The following is a 2,500-nucleotide window of genomic DNA, read 5'->3' on the forward strand; positions in this document are numbered from 1 at the left end:
CTTATGTTGCATCCCAAGGGCCAAGGCACCTGCCAGCCCAAGGGCTGTGCACGGCCTGGGGAGGGAGCTCACCCCTCCCCTATATAGTGCAAAGTTATTGTTTTCCCTATTTTCACAAGGAAACATCAAATTTTTAACCAAGCATACTCGGCCTTTGATCCTTCGTTACTCGTCCAAATCCAACAAACTTGCATTCGTTGGAAAGGTCTTTTCACAAGGATTCTTTTGATATATAATAATAGCGATTCCGATAAATATTTATTTTTTTATGAATTTTTAAGTGAATAAACAATTAAAAATTCAAAAAAAATAGAAAAAAAATATTTTTTTCCCGATTCTTTCTCCAATATTCCTGATAAATACCCACACACCCACATATGGAGAATGGTCGAAAATGCTCGAGTGGATATCGAGATGTCCGACGAAGCACCACTTGGAAGGGCCGAGGCACGGGACGCCCGAGCTGTTGCTCGGGCCGGCACGGGACGCGCATGGGACAGCCCGGGACGGCATGGGACGCCCTCGCTACAGCTCGGGACGGCCAGGTACGCCCGAGACTTGGCTCGGGACGGCCTGGGACGCCCTCGCCATAGCTCGGGACGGCCTGGGACGCCAGAGACTAGGCTCGGGACGGCCTCGGCACAGCTCGGGACGGCCTGGGACGCCCTTGCCACAGCTCGGGACGGCCTGGGACGCCCTTGCCACAGCTCGGGACGGCCTGGGACGCCCGAGACTTTGCTCGGGACGGCCTGGGACGGCCTCGGCACAGCTCGGGACGGCCTGGGACGCCCGAGACTTTGCTCGGGACGGCCTGGGACGCCCGAGACTTGGCTCGGGACGGCCTGGGACGCCCTCGCTACAGCTCGGGACGCCCTGGGACGGCCTCGACACAGCTCGGGACGCCCTGGGACGTCCGAGACTTTGCTCGGGCCGGCCTGGGACGCCCGAGACTTGGCTCGGGACGGCCTGGGACGCCCGAGACTTGGCTCGGGACGGCCTGGGACGCCCGAGACTTGGCTCGGGACGGCCTGGGACGCGCTCGGCACAGCTCGGGACAGGCCGGGACGCCCGAGCCGAGCTTCGGGTCGCACGAAATCTCTTCGTATTCCGACATATTAGAAGCTTCCCATCATGTAGTAGGCCGAGCTTTGCCCTTTGGATGCCCTATGGTGCTTGGCGAGCACTAGGGAACGTGCCAGCACAAGTGCTGTGCACGCTCTGGGGAAGGAGCTCAACCCTCCCCCTTATAGTGCAAAGTTATTGTTTTTCCTATTTTCACAAGGAAACATCAATTTTTTAACCAAGCATACTGGGCCTTTACTCCTTCGTTACTCGTCGGAATCCAGCAAACTTATACTCGTCGGAAAGGTCTTTTCGCAAGGATTTTTTTGATATATTATAATAGCGATTCCGATAAATATTTATTTTTCTATGAATTTTTAAGTGAATAAACACCGGAAAATTCATAAAAAATAGAAAAAAAAATATTTTCCTCCGTTTCTTTTCTCCAATAATTCATAAATAATACCTCAATAGTATTAATGAAGAGAGAGTCGAAGTGGCCCGGGTGGATTTCGAAATGTCCCACGACCCCATAGAATGCACGGGCCAGCCGAGCCAAAAGAATGGGACGCGCACGGGACAGCATTGGTCAGGCTCGGGACGGCACGGGACAGCACGGGACGCGCATGGGACAGCACGGGACGCGAATGGGACGGCCTTGCTAAGGCTCGGGACGGCATGGGACAGCTCGGGACGCGCATGGGACGGCACGGGACGCGCATGGGACGGCCTTGGTGAGGCACGGGACGGCCTTGGTCAGGCTCGGGACGCGCATGGGACGGCACGGGACGGCCTTTGTGAGGCTCGGACGGCACGGGACGCGCATGGGACGGCCTTGGCGAGGCTCGGGACGGCATGGGACAGCACGGGACGGCCTCGGCACAGCTCGGACGGCACGGGACGCGCATGGGACGGCCTCGGCACAGCTCGGACGGCACGGGACGGCCTTGGCGAGGCTCGGGACGGCAAGGGACGGCCTCGGCACAGCTCGGGACGGCACGAGACGCGCATGGGACGGCCTTGGTGAGGCTCGGACGGCACGGGACGCGCATGGGACATCATGGGACGCACATGGGACACCTTATGGGGATCATCAAGGCGTCTTGCACGGGACATTCTTTCCCACGAAGGGCATTTACATGGGACATCTTAGGAGTCGAGAGCCGGCACATGGGACAACGTAGTTCACACGCACGGAACACTTTACTTTCGTTTGGAACGTCGTGGGATCTTTATGTTCCCATTAGCACCGAACCTTTAACATGCTAGGAAGCTATGTTCGATCTTCTCGAAGTGTCGATGGAACTTCGATGGATACACATCCGATCCGATGTTATGATGATGTACTTTCTCCGAGATCGATGTTGGGGCCGTATTCCGATGTCATGATGATGTACTTTCTCCGAGATCGATGTGACGGCCTTGGTAAGGCATAGTT

Source organism: Eschscholzia californica, unplaced genomic scaffold (genome assembly GCF_041429995.1).
Source record: "Eschscholzia californica isolate CP2 unplaced genomic scaffold, dmEscCali1.0.p SCAF_81, whole genome shotgun sequence".
NCBI classification, from domain to species: domain Eukaryota; kingdom Viridiplantae; phylum Streptophyta; class Magnoliopsida; order Ranunculales; family Papaveraceae; genus Eschscholzia; species Eschscholzia californica.